The following is a 16828-nucleotide window of genomic DNA, read 5'->3' as shown; positions in this document are numbered from 1 at the left end:
TCAATTCGTTGGAATCTTTTTTTTATGTATGTTCCCCGACTACTCGAAGACGCCTGGACCGATTTTGAAAATTCTTTTTTTTGTTTGAAAGGGTAGATATACTTCAAAGTTGGTCCCATTTAAAGGTGAAGATCTGATGAACATCTTCGAAGATAGATAATGGAACTCCTCAACGGATAAAAGTACATTGCTCGCGATCAGTGTAATACCTAGCTTAGTAAACAGTAGATTTTAAACCAGGCATAGCATATTTTAATACCATGGGGTCACTAAAAATTGTGAAATAAAAAAAAATTACGAAAAATAAAAACCAATGAGGTGCCATTGTAGTGTCTCATAAAAATATGAAGTCTAGACGATTCGCGCAGCTAAAGCTAATTGGCACCGGCACCAAAAAATATTATTATGGAACTATATTAACTCTTGTATAGGTATCTACATAATATATTCGGTAATAAATTGAATTATTTTATATTAAAATACCTATTGAAGTCGGTTTTTTTTAACGTTGGACACAAACACAAAGTAGAAACAGCCGAGCCAGTTTAAACAAGATAGCAAGTAAGAACTGCATTGATACATTAATTTTTTTTATATTTGCCCGATTATATTTTTATTGTCAGATAACGTATCAGAGAGGTGAATGAGGACTTTGTGCGCGGTAAAAAAAGTTGTGTGTCGTTAGCTACTTGTATGTTTGTTAATTACATATTATTTTGTTATCTGTTGTATGATATAATTCGATAAGTATCTTCGCATGGGTGCAATGTAGATACTAATGTGGTGTCATTGAGGTGTATTTGCCTCAGAAACTCTCAAATGAGAGGATTTTTTTCCGACCTAATTCACATTACTTCAATTTCTCTAGGGATCTCTAATTTTTTGAGAATTAAACTATAACTATAAACCTTCCTCTTGAATCACTCTATCTATTGGTGAAAACCGCATTAAAATCCGTTGCGTAGTTTAAAAGATCTACGCGTTCATACATACATACATACATACATACACACAAACGCGGGAAGCGACTTTATTTTATACTATGTAGATAGTGTTTGAAGGACGTAGTTCATCACAGTAGTGGCACTTGTATACACTGCGCGCAGAACAAGTACCTAGAACAGTATTAAGAGGACTTAGGCGTAGAGATTAAGACATTTTTGTATAGGCGGTTTAGATTATTTCTAAACTATAGGGGTGACATGCTCACTTTGTGACCAAACCCCTATACTATAAATAAATTCAAGGTTTTTTAAAAAGTAGTCCACTCTAAATTTGCAACATCTGCCATGTTGCAACTTCAGATTGGACTACTTTTTTGCGAAGGTCAATCTTGAAGAATTTTTGTTTACTTTTGCCTATCACTTGGTGGCCAGTCATACTAATTTGTTTACTTTTGCCTATCACTTGGTGGCCAGTCAGTGGCGTGCACAGGAGTTCAAGCCAGGGTATGCATTTAGGTATGAACTTATTTTTACGGCAGGTTATAATGAATGAAGTCGGTTAAAATAGGCATTGATTATACAATGAGGGTAAGCAGTGCGTTATTGCCTCTATGAGCTGCACGCCACTGTGGCCAGTCATACTAATTTGTTTACTTTTGCCTATCACTTGGTGGCCAGTCATACTAATTTGTTTACTTTTGCCTATCACTTGGAGGTCAGTCATACTAATTTGTTTACTTTTGCCTAGCACTTGGTGGCCAGTCATACTAATTTGTTTACTTTTGCCTATCACTTGGTGGCCAGTCATACTAATTTGTTTACTTTTGCCTATCACTTGGTGGCCACTCATACTAATTTGTTTACTTTTGCCTATCACTTGGTGGCCACTCATACTAATTTGTTTACTTTTGCCTATCACTTGGTGGCCAGTGATACTAATTTATTTACTTTTGCCTATCACTTGGTGGCCAGTCATACTAATTTGTTTACTTTTGCCTATCACTTGGTGGCCAGTCATACTAATTTGTTTACTTTTGCCTATCACTTGGTGGCCAGTCATACTAATTTGTTTACTTTTGCCTATCACTTGGTGGTCACTCATATGTGTAAAGTAAAGTATGGCATAATATGCCATATAATATGCTATATTACAGGAACCCATATTATAAATGCGAAAGTATTTGTTTTTTGGTTTGTCCTTCAATCACGCCACAACGGAGCAACGGATCGACGTGATTTTTTAAATGGGTATAGTTAAAAACCTGGAGAGTGACATAGGCTACTTTTTATCCCGGAAAATCAAACGGTTTCCTACGCACGGAACAGAAAGTTCTGTTCCGTGTTCCTACGGGATTTTTTAAAAACCTAAATCCATGCGGGACGAAGTCTGTGGGCATCAGCTAGTGACATAATAATTACATGAAACATAGGATATTCCCCCAATAAGTAAGTAAGTATTCCCACAACACGGTGCCTCCGCCTTCCTCATCCAACCGCTCCCCACCACCTTCTTCAGGTCATCGGTCCAGCGGGCGGGGGGTCGTCCTACACTGCCCTTACCGGTACGCGGTCTCCACCCAGAACACGTCTGCACCATCGGCCATCGGTTCTGCGACCAGACATGGCCCTGCCCATTGCCCATTCAGCGCGTAATCCTTTGAGCTATGTCGGTCGCTCTCTTTGTTCTTCTGCGAATTCCCTCGTTCCGGATTTATCCTGAGAGTGATACCCAACATAGCTCGCTCCATAGCGCGCTGAGCAACTTTTAGTTTGTGGACGAGGCCAACCGTCAGTGTCCACGTTTCCGCTCCATACGTCATCATTTATTATGGCGTTTTAAGAAATTTAATATCTAATACATGTTATAACGGTGAAGGATAAAATTAGTCCTATACAAGTAATTCACTCTGGTCTGATAGGCAAAATAATTCTACTGAAGTTAAAAATGTTAAAAATGTAATAAAAATATTATCAATCCGGTTGCTCACACTTATCGTAAAGGCTACACAATGTACCGAATTTATTCGAACAAATAATAAACATTTGATCATTACCACGACCTACCCAACTACATATTCACGTAGGTATAAGTTACTATGTTAAGTATAAGTAAGTTACTACGCTGGGCATACCAATTTAAAAGTGGCAAGGGTGACTGATAATAGTGATAACATAGGTAATAATTAGGTAATTTAGATAATACGAATTAAAATTCGGAAAGCATAGAGATAACGAACAGACAAAATTTAATCTTTAATTCATATGTACTTCCATACCAATCCATACTAATATTACGTATTAACTAGATGATGCCCGCGACTTCGTCCGCATGGATTTAGTTTTTAAAAATCTCTCTTGATTTTCTGGAATCAAAAGTAGCCTATGCCCTTCCCCGGGATGCAACTATCTCTGTACCAAATTTAATCAAAATCGGTTACACTAATCGGAAAGCTAGCATACCTGACAGACAGACAGACGGACAGACTGCCAGACAGACAGACACACTTCCGCATTTATAATATTAATATGGATGTGAAAGTGCGTCTGTCTGTCTCCTGTCTGCTAGCATTTCACGGCCCAACATTTTAATCGATTTCTGATGAAATTTGGTACAGTGACATGAGGCTACTTTTTGTCCCGGAAAATAAAGAGTTCGACAAGCTTTTTTATCATATAAATGATTGTGCAATGACGAAAGGAAACGTTTATTAATTCTTTTTAGCTAATTAAAGAAAAACTTATTGTAAAAAAGTTTTTTACTTTTAATTAATTTTATCATTTTATAGTAGATATTAAAACACATAATTAATAAACAAGAAGCAGGAAGCTAGGATACCTACATTATAATGCTATAAAATAAAATTATTATGATCTAGTTTTCTTGAAGAAATACTATAAATACTTACAAAGATGGTCGTGCTTGTGTCAGTTAATAATTATACCAATTACCTGTAGTAAATAGACACGGACGACTCTACTAATAGATGGTATTGTTATCTCACTTACGTAGCATATCTGCTGTCCCGTTGTTTCCTTAAGACTGTTAAACTTCACTATAGGGGTGGAAACATTGTGCCATAGGTTGGTACGAGGTGGACTCAGGGGGGCTCAATAAAAGCTAAGCTATCGGAAGGCGGACCATTTCGTGTAAACAGCGCCCGAAATAATGTGGGTCAAATATTTTGTTAGTGGAATATACTTTTGTTTAACTATGGCCTGGGAGCTACAGGTAGCAGATACGCCCTTAGCTTAGCCTGGTTCACTCTGCACTTATGACTAAGATCCCGATAGTGCAGATCTGTCTTATTTCCTGGTGTCTGGTGGGAATAATGACCCACGGAAGGTGTCTGGTAATATTAATTATTATCTTTTAACAGTATTCTGTAAAACATACATAAAATCAGCACTCAGACTTAGAAAAGTTTTAAATAATGTTTTTACGTACCTTCAGCAGCTCATATCTTTTTAATTGCACCCTGGCTCAAGCTAGCAAATATGCCAAATGTTAAAAGGACAAACAAACACGTACTCTATCGGCATCTTGTTACTCAGATAATAAGGCAGGTCTGGCTCTATCAGGATCTTGATCCATAGATAAAGATTGGAACCCGCTTGCGAGCGAAGGACCAATCATTCATCTAGAGTTGCCCCATTTTATGTGGGTCACTATACTCGACATTTTCTTTAACCCATTTTTTTTGTCCGTTTTCCCAGTGCTACCAGATTTTTCTGAAAAATAAATATTGCTGGGGGCACAACATATTGCATGAACCACCAATCCAGTTGGTTCAGTAGCTACGGGTAACTTTAGAAACGTGTCAAACATTGTGAGTCGATAGTTCAATGGAATTAATGGTTTATCCACGGAACAGTTTCTGTTCCGTGGGTTTATCCTGCTGTAAATTATTTAGTAACATCTATGAACACCTTATACTTATAAGTACTCAATATTTACGTAAATCATTTCTAAAATCCCTTTTTAAGCACTATTATACCATCTCTAGGTACTTATTTTATTTTAGCAATTATTACTAGTTTTATAATGCTTCTTTTACTATTCTTGTGAAAGTTCAATCTAAAATAGAGAAACAGGATCTGGTTCATGGTCTCATTCACATGAACCAACTGAACCACATACATCACTAACATCTTAAATATGGTATCATTATTTTACGATTTGACATTAGCTAATTTCAAAACGTGTTGTTTAATTAAAAATCCGACTATAGATGCTAGATGCCCGCAATTTCGTCCGCGCGGATTGGTCAATTACCGTCAGAAAGATCAGTTATTAATTTTGACGGAATGACAAAAAACACAAGTCAAACTAATAAAAGCTTTAAATAAAAATTAAATAACATTTTTTAAATCCTTACAATTTTATTAGATATCCATTTGTCAAGTACTTAAGTCTGCTAACTTTATAATAGTCAGTTTATCAGTTAACCAGCACAATAAGACTTCAGAGTTCAGACAGACATACAATATTGTCTAACTTATCTCAGGTGTCCAATTATATCTGATATCAATGTCTGAGTTAGTAAATACCTATTATGTATGTATACCTATAAAGCAACTGAGTCTTGCACGTGGCGAATAGTTAATTTAATTGCTAATGCAAATAAAATATACTAAATAATAGGTGCATCTATTTGTATGCCGCATTGAATAAGAGATAATTAATTTATTTGCATTATTTATATGTAATATCTATAAATGGTTCATACAACATTCAATGTAATTCTATTTTATCATTGTGTAGGATTTTTTAAAGAACACAATATAGTTGGAGAGACCATTAGGTATATAATTTAAATTGACGTTGAAACGTAGAAAAAATTTTTGTATTAAAGAGGGAGTGGTAGTTAGTGAGTTAGGTGCCTCATGTAATATCCATTATCCAGTAAATAAACAAGGAAATAATGACGTCACAAAAAACAACAGGGCGGTTGTAAAACTGGCAATAGTCTGTGCGGTTTTTTTTAACCGACTTCAAAAAGGAGGAGGTTTTCAATCGTCGAAATCGTTTTTTGACTAATAAAAAATATGAAACTAATTTTTGTTTTTTATTACAGGTAACAAAAAATATATTTGTAACATAAAATTATGTCCCTTGTGTTCTTGCGATTATTTTGATAAGGCTCTCCCCCCCCCTCGATGTTATCAGGTCAGGTAGGTAGCAAATACCTAATATAGATATTGTTGTTTTACCGAGCAAGTGCGAATTGACTGCATTTGACGCTCGCATATTGGGTGGTCCCATTGTGGTAGGCATATATAGTTTTATCTGCTATGGTCTGTGTAAAACATTAACTATCTAAAAAGTTTTTAAATATCGGTGGAATTTGTTCTTTTCGGAGTTGTCTTTTGTACTTTTTGTGGAAGGACTTATGGAATTACTTTCCATCTCATATGCGTATCTTCGCTCTCTCTTCGCTCTTCGCTCTGGGCTGGTTTCCGCACTTAACACCTAAAACCTATGCCGTATCTAGTTTTACTTCAGTAAAAAATGAAAAGTAGTCTATATATGAAAAAAAATTAATCGTACATATTCATGGGAAGAAAAACAAGGAACTATGAAAGCATCTGCAATCTCGTACCATCGCGTTCAGTAATTTTATAATTCACAAGCTGATGCCCGCGGCTTCGTTCGCGTGATTTAGGTTTTTGAATTCCCGGGGGGGAACGCTTGATTTCTGGGATAAAAAGTAGGTAGCCTAGGTCACTCTCCAGGTCCTTAACTATACCTATTACCTATGCGAAAAATCACGTCGATCCGTTGCTCCGTTGCGTTGAAGGACAAACCAACAAACCAATAAACCAACAAACCAACAAACCAACAAACAAACACACTTCTATATATTATTATAGCCTATAGGTATTCGCGTTTTTGTGTTTCATCTGCAGATACCATCGCGTTTTGTATGCAACCGACCAAGCCTTTGAAATACAAAGATGCATCACCGTAAGATCATTATAAATAAACCCGATGAGCAAAAGCTTGCTTATTTGTCTGATAGGAGTAGGACCCTTACTGTAGAATTTCGATTTTTCTGATATACATTCGCTTTAATCCTATTTTCCTTAAGCTTAGAACTTTTTACCAGAATAAATCGAGTTTTGCTCGGATAAAAGTTTAACTAGTAACATAAAGTGGATGGAAGTAATACAAGTTTTGATAGGAAAGTGATGCCAGGGTAAATAACATTGGTTTCCTCTATGTTCTATAGAACTCAGATAGGAGAGTTTGGTCAGAAGGTTAGTACTATACGTCGAGATTTTTTCAGGTGTCACTTTGGTTAAAATTAATAAATATTTAACTTAAAGATTTTATATCAATCGGTTATATGATACCAGAACTCATAAATTAATAGATAAAATTGTACACTACACATGTAACGTAATGTGTATAAGCCATGTACATACATGACTATACACATTACTGTTATACATTCAGCGTGTAAACCTTTTACAATACCTTACCAAAATGTATAGCACTTTCTATTTAACTGGTATAAAGTTGCTCTGTTATTCGATTTTAACTAAGATTAGCTAAGAAGTGACAGCCTAAAAGACATTTCATGTTTTCCTACTCTACCGCTAGTCATTTCACCCTTTCCCTGTTTTGGCAAAATTTCCATAGGGTTGCTATTTTCTGTTTCTATATTTTTAAATGTTCTAAAATCCATATTTTATTGCATATCTTCGTGGCAGGCTGTGTTTGATGGATGGTTGTACTTATTTTGAAAACTTCGCCTATACTAAATTTGGCGTAAAAGAAATTATGTTGGCTTGTTTATATAAATTTATGTTTGTGCCTAAAATATAAAAACCTATGTACGAGTAAACGCGTTTGCCGAAGTATCGAATGACGCAATATGTATATCTAAATCTAAAACTTTGAAAGGAGAGACTGGATTTCTTGGGTAATCCACTTATATAAATAAAAACAATATTAGCAGTTTGCTTCAGTTTCGCTATTTAGCGAAATTACGTCACTTTGCTCAAACAAAGTCCAAGTCAAAGTCAAATAATTATCAGAATTTATTATAAGTATTGATAGGTAACATGGTTACGCTTACTGATGGTCAAAATTGTTAATTTGTACTTAATATGTACTTATAACTAAGCTAGAGGGTAGGTACGTGCTCTTCATGATGTTGCAAGTTGGCTAGTATAGGTAAGTCCGCAAATGCTATTGAGCTGGAACCATGTCTATTAACATCGTAATGACATCATGTGACGTCATTGGACGTATATTTAAGTAAAAATTGTCACTAAAATGGCGGCCACGCGCTTTATCAATTTGCGGGACTTATAGTCATGAATTAAATTAAAAAATAACTTATTATCATAATCAATGATGGCAGCCCTACATTGAAATTTCTCGTTTATGTCCAACTGTATTTCGGGCACTAGCTTTCGCGGGCAAGGGCACCCAATATCAGTGCTTGGTGCAAGTAAGAAATATAATATGTTGGTAGATATATAGCTTACTGTATGAGAAGCTAGATATAATATATCCAGTGGGGCTGATTCGCTAACTCAGTGTCTAACACTGAAAGATAGCAACAGAGTTCAATTGACTTTGGTTTGTTTTACATTTGCTGCTTCGTTTTTTTTAAATTCAGGTACAAGTTAGCCCTGGACTGCAATCTCACATGGTGGTAAATGATGATGCAGTCTAAGGTGGGAGCGGGCTAACCTGGAAGGGGTATGGCATTGATAATATCATTGAGTGATATTAAAGTAATTGTTCGTAACCTTCATTGGGTTGAAAATAAATCTCAAATGAGCTCGGTGGCTATCATTCAGTCTTAGACAATAAGTTAGCGAATCAGTAGGCAGCAGGGCGATTCCGTAAAACCTGCATCAATCATTATTACAATCTCAATTGTTCTGATTGGCTGAATTTGTGCTATTCTTGTTGCAACAATGCATTTTAGCCAATAGTGAGCGAGCGTCAACCAATCGGAGGTGATTGCGATCGGGACATTGTAGCTGTCATTCTACCGCAATCGCGCAGCTGGTACTTTCCCAAAGTACGGATACTCGCAATCTCTATTAAAAAACAATTAAAACTTAAAGCTAGCCTTATCTAATTACTGTACAAATCATGCCCGCGTGGAATGGTGCCAAGAATACTGGCTGCATTTCCACGCTGGACAGCCAGGCTGATCCGTTGCGCAAAAAGAGTCAGCCCTTCTGTCACCGTTTTTGTGTGTGTAAATGTGCACTCAGGTACAAAGGTAGGTCGATAGTCTGACCACAAATTCGCTCCAATTCGCTGAATTCAAGATAGTCTGACCACAAATTCGCTCAATTCGCTGAATTTCAAGATAGTCTGACCACAAATTCGTTCAAGTCGCTGAATTTCAAGATAGTCTGACCACAAATTCGCTCAATTCGCTGAATTTCAAAATAGTCTGACCACAAATTCGCTCAAGTCGCTGAATTTCAAGATAGTCTGACCACAAATTCGCTCAATTCGCTGAATTTCAAGATAGTCGACCACAAATTTGCTCAATGAATTGCAAGATTTGGAGAAGATAAACTTTGTCCAAATATTTTCTGTAACTTATTGTATTGGCGAGGAGTCAACTACACCATTATCGTCGCATTAAAACTGCATAAATTGATTGTAATGTTTATTAAGCATATAAAAGAAGATAATTATTAGTTTCATTAAATTTGAGGTACTTTACAATGTAAATCGAGCTATAAAGTAAACGAAATCTCTGTAGGGATACTAATGCTCTTAAAATTATGTTTATAAATTACTAGCTTATGCTCGCGACTTCGTTTGCGTGGACGACACAAGCCCCTATTTGACCCCCTTAGGGGTTGTATTTTCAAAATCCTTTCTTAGCGAATGTTTACGTCATAATAGCTATATGCATACCAAATTTCAGCCCGATCCGTCCAGTACTTTGAGCTGTGCGTTGGTAGATCAGTCAGTCAGTCACCCTTTTCCTTTTATATATTTAGACTAGATGATACTAGCGGGTTCGTCCGCGTGTATTTAGGTTTTTAAAAATCCAGAAGGAACTCTTTAATGTCCGAGATAAAACGAAGTAGGTACGTTGATCTCCAGGATGCCTGCTATCTCTGTACCACATTTCGTCAAAATTTCTCAAACCTGGGCGCGTTTGGAACCCTCGTAGCTTTAGTTTTAAGTTTGCGTGATAATTATCACCACTATATCTTACAAAACCAACATCTGACCATCAGTCTATTCACTCTTGACTTGAAGGTACCCATATTATAATTGGCTGAAGTCAGCTGACAGGCAGACACACTTTCGCATTTATAATACTTATTAGTATGGAAGTATGGATTATTATTAAACCCCGAATTACTTTGTTTTCTTTGTGAATTTTGGGTATCAAATCTTGTGAGAAGCAGTAATTCCTTCTGAAACCGATCTTGGCATGACAGACAACATACCTACCTACTTACTTTCGTATTTATAATATTAGTAACTATGGAATTATGGATTATTGAACCCAGATTCACTTTTTTTCTTTTGAATTTTGGGTAGGTACCTATGCAATTTTCTTATAAGAAGCGAGAATTCCTTAGGAAGCCGGATCTTAGTATTAAGATCCGGTTCCGTAAGGCATCCTGGAGACGGCCGGACTCCCGATTCTTTTATCCCAAAAAATTAAAAAATCTCACGGCAATTGCTACGCGGACAAAGTCGCGGAAAATTGCTAGTTTTACGTCATAAAGAAATAAGTTTTGCTTATTATTTGTGTAGAACTAACAAATGTTAATTAAGATGGTATTTAAAGAAGGAAAAAAATTGATAAGCTTCTAAAGCTTGTGGGGAACACAAATAACCTACATACATATAGACATACATAGATACATAATATGTCGCTGGAAAAAATATTTTATCTCCCCTTATCTACTATATTAGCACTAATAAAACAGAAATACCAGACTTTGCAAACCAAACAAAATGAAAAACCATTTCGCATCGGGCAGAAGTTACAAATCAAACCGAAATATATTGGTTGTAAAAATGCACAAGTATGCGAAAAATAATACACATTACACATGTACATACAACGCAATCGTTAGTCCTTATTCCGATTGTGTTAAGGGTTATAATACTATGAAATTGGATATCCCTGGACGTGGACTGTCTGGCTGTGTATCTCCACTTGGTTTTATAGACCATAAACGCTCTTTACGACTGCCAGGATAATAGTCATCCGGCTAAAAGGGTTTGGGCACTATCACCGCGTAAGTATAGTGCTGGATAATTAAAAATGTCTAAATAATAGCTTCGGCTCGCTTTGCCTAGGTATTGGTTACATATAAAGGTGCTACCTACTTACATCACGAAAAAATGTAAACTTTTCTAGTGCAAACTCATACTCAAACTCAAATAACCTTAATGTACTTTGTATGTAACCCTCATAGCTTAGTTTTAACTTTACGTAATACTTTCACTATTACATCTTATCATTAAACAACTGACAACCAAAAAGCGTACAATGATACCCAATTTGAATAAATGATTTGACTTTGACAAACACAAAAAGACCATGTTCCACCGGACATTGGGTGCACATTTCAAACATACTTGATCCATTATGTTTTAAACATACCCGTCATGGTAACTTGGAGACGCGTGGGGATCTGCGTGACTTCACAGAAAGCTGATTGGCTGTTCGCAGTCTACCTACCGATAACTTTAAACTTAATAAAAAAAGGTACAGTCGTCCCAAAATTGATTTAGCTCTTGCTAGTCACGTGATAAACCTGCCCAATACGAGTTACTTTCGAGTTACGACACACCTTCAAATTCAAGCTAACAGGTACTTACTATGAGAAGATACTGAGCAGATATGTCATACATATACTATGTTTCATCAAAAAACCAAAATTTGCGATAAAAATACGTATAAGTACTCTATATTTTTTATATAAAGAAAACAAAAAAAAGGAACACCAGGTAAGGTATAACATAACATAACAAGGTAGGTCAGCTTTGGCTGGCAATTCTGATCTTTGTATCATGTTTACATGTTTTCTTGAGATTTAACTACACGAGCTAATTTTAACGGCTTCAGTAACTCTGTTTATCTGAGACTAGCTTATGCTCGCGACTTCGTTCGCGTGGATTACACAAATTTCAAACCCCTATTTCACCCCCTTAGAGGTTGAATTTTCAAAAATCCTTTCTTAGCGGATGCCTAAGTTATAATAGCTATCTGCATGCCAAATTTCAGCCCGATCCGTCCAGTAGTTTGAGCTGTGCGTTGATAGATCAGTCAGTCAGTCAGTCACCTTTTCCTTTTATGTATTTAGATATTGATATAGAGACCGACATTAGAAAAGGCTTCATGACTTTTAGAGTGAAATTGGTGTAAAATTAGTCTGAAACTTGTAGTTTTGTGACGAGTAAAATAATATATCAACTAAGTTCTTAGCTGACTATAATCCTGGATTGAAACTGTTTGGATCTAAAATAATTTAGTGAATACAAATATTTTCTTTAATAACCACGTTGGCTAATAATTTTCACCAACTCAGGTTTTATTCGTTGTGCGTTTACCACAACAACATTATTTTATTTTTACGGGTGTAATTACAGCAGTAGATATGCACAGCATATTTCATGAGTAAGGTTGGGGATTAACGACTTCTATCCACAATAAAGTTTTTATTTTAACACCGGTAGAGTTCGCCTTTGTAAAATATGTTTCAAAACATTAAATTCTTCGCCAACGCTCTCTCGTGCAGTAAATGTCATTCTGACAAGTTGGTATAAAAGCTGTACAAGATCCAGGATTCAACTTATGTGTTAAGCTTCATGGGTTTTCAAAGAAATAGAGTGTTAGATCACTATTAAAGAAATCAACTTTTATAAATACTTTTGAATCCTGTTAGGGTCTGATGTGATAAGTGCGAGATATATTTATTCATATAGGGAGTGGCACGATAGGTATAGATAACTTCCACGGGATAAAGCTCAACTCTTCAGCTTGCACTGTAATACCTATCGGTCCAACACCTGAAGAGTAGAGACTTCATGAGGTAATAATAATTGATCTAATGTTGATAAAAAAAATGATGTGAGATGGATACAGAAATGGGTGCTCAAATGAATTATTAGTTTGTTATCTAGAATATCTGGTGTTGGGAGTGAAGTTTTTCTTAATTCAAGCTGTTGCCTTCGCTTCTTCAACAGAGTAGGTATAAGTCCCGCAAATTGCTAATGCGCGTGGCCGTCATTATAGTGACGTCAGCATGGTATATTTTTACTTAAATATACGTCAAAATGATGTCATTTCGATGTTAATGAGACATGGTTCCAGCGCAATAGCAATTTGCGGGACTTATACTCCAACAGAGCCTCAGAGGAACTGGCAACCCTGATAGCAAGCCTTCGTCCTCGAAACGCTCGTAAACGCCAAGCGCACGACCGTATGGAAAAAGAACTACAAACATTTCACCTATGTATATATATTAATTATACATAAATAAAACAAACATTTATTGCCAGGTTTATACATTTTATGACCTTAAGCGATCGCGTCGGATACATGTCAGTTGGACGCCTAGACGTCGTAAATAAGCATGAAATATGATAATTGCGAATTCTTCAATATATTACGATTTAAGCATTGATGATTCGTCCGGCGTTTTGTGGGGCTATAACTTGAGGCTTTCGCGGAATACGGCATTGGGGTCTCGCAGTGCGGCAAGTGTTCGTAGTCAATTACTTTGTGACTGTATTATATCACTTTTACAAGGAAAAGAAAATGTTGTAAAAGTGATAACCTTATTAAATAATTTTGAAGTGTAGGTAAAACACTAAAAAATTATAAAAAATGTGATAACCTTAGTTAAAACCTTCGATAGAAAACAGAGTCTCACAAGGTGCAATTATTGTAAAAATTGTTTTGGAATTAAGAAGCCAAAACCAATTTTTGTAATTTTATTAGATGGAATGCCACGAATTTATAATCCCAGGGATGCAATTCATAGGCAGTAATTAACGCCTCCAGTCTCCCCCTCAGATGATGACTGTATTTGCTGTTTTTAGTCATTTTTTCATAAGTTTCGTAAGTACTCTATTTATATCACTTTGGTAAGTTGAGTGAGAGTTCCCACGGGATTTAAAAAAACCTAAATCCACGTGGATGAAGTCGCGGACATAAGCTAGTAATATCATATTATAGACGTGACGATTTTTCAAATGAACATGTAATAGTTCAAGCAGAGTAGAGGGCACTAGAGCTCGCAATAGATCGCCCAAGAGAAGGACAGACAAAGTAGGGGCTGCGTTAGATGTTTATTTACATGAGTGCACGAAGAAGGCAACAAGAGAAAAGTGGAAACGAGTAGTTTACCATGCCACAACAATTAGGCGACGAAAACCGCTCAGCGCTCTGCTAAAGCATGACGTCTGAGAAGATGAACAATCAGTAGGCACTCTCCGAATTAATAAAAATAAAAATTAAAAAACCCCCGACACAAAAACTTTGTAAAAAAATTATGCTTTTAATTTATATAAAATTCGCATCAATCAGAATTCAGACTAAATCAAAAAAACCTTAGAAAATCGTTGTTGTCGTAGCTTGCATGTTATGCCAATTTAAATTCGAAAACCCGTGTATTTCAATTAGAAGTCCTTCAAGATGTTTAATTAATCGGTTTGAAGCGGAAAGTCATTTGCAACACTAAGTCATAGCCGCGATAAGCTTACTAATTAATTTTTTATAGTCCCGTTCACAATTAGTAGCACACGATGATTATGTACTGCCCTGTAGCAAACTGCCTGTGACCTAGTAAATGTTAGGATTAATTAAAAGTACACTGATTTTTAACCGACTTCAATAACATTGATTTTGACACGAATTTTTTAAATGTTTGTGTATTAAACAAATGGATACCTGCTCCGATAGTACAACAATATAGTCACAGTATCTACATACCTAGTTACAGTAAGGGTGAAATCTATAGAGCGCACTCTGACTCAAAGTCAAAGTTGAAGTCAAAGTGCGCTCTATAGATCTCAGCCACCGATCTCAGCCCAAGACAAAAGCTTCTGTTCGATTTTGGTTAACATTTGATGGAAAATTAAAACTTGCAAAAAGTGTAAGAATTGTAGAATACTTATTCATACTGTGAGCTTTTGATAATAGCAGAAAAGCCGGCATAGACATTGGATAGCTGTCACCTTTGTCCTATATCGGGAAACTAATTTAATGGCGTTAGACGCATTTTGCAAATTTTAGCGTTATGTTTGTTTTGCGTAAGTAATCTTTCATTTTAATTATGGCATTTTGGGGTTTTTAGCGTTCTGCTTTTTTGGAACTTTGCATAAATAATCTTTCACTATCGCTATCGATATAACTGACAATATATCATCAAGCGAACAAAATTTTTACGGTTTTGGAACCAAATAAATCAGCGCCACCTCTTAGATACTAATGAACGACCCGTTTGAAATCCAGACGTCACTGCGATTTGAGTGAGACGATTGCATTAGTGCTAAAGCACCACTGAGTCGGTGCCATTTTGTTTGTCAATAGCCCTGTCCATACGAAGTAATAATATAAGTCAATGACTATATCGCAAAATTTTAAGAAACGATTTGATGTTGCTACAAAGAAAGCGATATTGCTCTAGCTAAATATTCTGCTATCTAATACAGATGGTGTACAGACCTAAAATGCAACATCGCCCGGCTACTTTACAATGCAAGAATAGACATCGAATTTTGATGGAATTCGACAAACTCAATTTACTTTCAAATAGGTTACTGGTGACTGGGTCAGTATAATTGTGGTGGGACTGGACAGGCAAATCCCTGCACAGGACGTGCTTTTCCATAACTAACTGTAAGACAACTGGTTAAAGTTAAGTTTAGATTGGCTACATCAGACTTAGGTATCTGTTTGTGATGCGGATGATTTGTGATCTTATTTTAAGGACTAGCTAATTCCCACGACTTCGTCTGCGTGGACTACACAAATTTCAAACCCCTATTTTACCCCCCTTGGGTGGAATTTTCAAAAAATATTTCCTATAGTCGGTGCTTCTTCTAACACGCAAACATTGCTGGTGTAAATTTACCCATCTAATTACGTACTTAGGTATAAGTCGAAGAAGAAGTTAAACTCGCGAGGAAAGAATCAGGGTCGGTCACAATAGTTTTTTAGGGTTCCGTACCTCAAAAGGAAAAACGGAACCCTTATAGAATCACTTTGTTGTCTGTTTGTCTGTCTGTCGGTCTGTCAAGAAACCTACAGGGCACTTCCCGTTGACCTAGAATCATGAAATTTGGAAGGTAGGTATAGATCTTATAGCTGACATTGGGGGAAAAAAAAACGTTGAGTAAAACGCAGAACCGAAATGCCAATACAATGCTTTTTATTGTACTAGCGACCCGCCCCGGCTTCGCACTGGTAGCTTATTACAATTTTCGTAATGATCTCTTACTTTAAAAAATAAAAATCCAATGTCACTCAGGAATAATAGGTATATTTTTCTACTGGTGAGAGAATTTTCAAAATCAGATCTGTAGTTCCAGAGATTACTTACTCTAAACAAACTTACAAAATTTACCTCTTTATAATATTAGTATAGATTTGCAACCCTACCTATTAATGACCCTTTCATGTAGGTAACTGCACCAAACTGCACAAAATATGTAACTATACAAAACGTTTCCATTACTCGCAAATTTTCTGACTAGAATGTCTGACTGTTGAATATCATTGTTATGAATACATTGCTGTTTTAATATCACCATGGAATTTTAACTTGTGTGGGAGCATGCAAAGTATTGTGTACAACACGATTTCGTAGCGACTGCGGGTGGAACTTTTGTTTAGGGTTTTTAAAGAACACAGGAAGAC

The 16828-nt window shown here is 36.1% G+C and overlaps 1 protein-coding gene across 6 annotated transcripts in view; it reads left to right on the top strand.

The window, feature by feature from the left end:
* Positions 1-16828, top strand: part of dsx (transcription factor doublesex) — a 439846-nt gene that overhangs the window by 6828 nt on the left and 416190 nt on the right. The gene's annotated exons all lie outside the window — the stretch shown is intronic.

Source organism: Maniola hyperantus, chromosome 18, assembly GCF_902806685.2.
Source record: "Maniola hyperantus chromosome 18, iAphHyp1.2, whole genome shotgun sequence".
NCBI classification, from domain to species: domain Eukaryota; kingdom Metazoa; phylum Arthropoda; class Insecta; order Lepidoptera; family Nymphalidae; genus Maniola; species Maniola hyperantus.
Note: the sequence above shows the minus strand (reverse complement) of the source record. Positions and strands in the feature narration are given on the sequence as shown.